Raw genomic sequence first — 1,145 nt, 5'->3', positions numbered from 1 at the left:
ATGCTAATTAGTACTTGCAAAATTCCCAGGTTGTTAAATTTCATTAAAATCATATTTATGAAGAAAAAAGACTTGGTCGATGTTGATGTAGCTTTCTTTACAGTCTTTACACAATACTAGAAATAGATGCTCAATAAGAATTTTAACTGAGATAAATGTTCTTCTCAAAACTGTATATAAATTCAACAATATATCAACTGTACGTTCATTCAGCAATATTCATTAAGTGTGTATTATTTACTAAACACTATGTTTGATGATAAATGCATATGAGTAAGGTATGCATTATGGTTGCCCTAATAGCATGTAAAGGCTTGTATGCTCCGTGGATGCTAATATAAAAGCTGAAGAAGCATTATGACATTCAGCTGTGGGTTCAAAACAGATGTCCTGCCCTATTCTAAAATGAGAACATATGCATATCACAAACTTACAAATTATCTTTCTCAAAATTACCAATATTTATTTGGCACCTTTCATTTTAGCAGGGCTCTATCATCTAATATTTTGTTGGCGTTGATCAGACTTTTTGAAGGTAGAAAATTATCAGAAGGAATGTTAAACTATCCACAGTATCAACACAATTTGTAAAGGACCTTATATTTGCATAAATCCCAAGTTAGAATTTCTGCTTCTATCTAAGATGGAGTAACAGGATTTGCTGTCTCATCTAAACCAAATAATGGACCAAATATATTGAAGCAATGGTTTTCACAACACTGGACATGAGGCAATAAAGACAGTCATCACTGAGAGATGGGACACAAAGGAGGGGAGCCCAATTGCCTGTCCCACTTACTGCCTGCAGAGAGTTTTGAGGCTATGGAGCAAGGAACGAACCCTGTGGACTTAATGAGATAAGGAGACAGTTGGAAGTCCAGAAAGACCAAGGCATCTGGAGTCCTCAGTACAAATTCCTGGACAGGTGAGAGCTGCATAGAAAGCAAACCACCCTCCCCTCCCCCACCGGTAAGAAGTAACAGTGCTGGGGCTTAGGAGGGATCCACAGCGGGGCTCTTCCCACCAGCCAGATGTTAGCAATTCCTTTCATTTTACTTCAGTTTCTTCTTCCTCTAAAATGTGAGAATAATTTTAACTTGAAAACGCTTTATTAAGTTATATAATGTATACTATGAGGTCATTTT

Source organism: Propithecus coquereli, unplaced genomic scaffold (genome assembly GCF_000956105.1).
Source record: "Propithecus coquereli isolate 6110/MARCELLA unplaced genomic scaffold, Pcoq_1.0 Scaffold64, whole genome shotgun sequence".
NCBI lineage: Eukaryota > Metazoa > Chordata > Mammalia > Primates > Indriidae > Propithecus > Propithecus coquereli.
Note: the sequence above shows the minus strand (reverse complement) of the source record.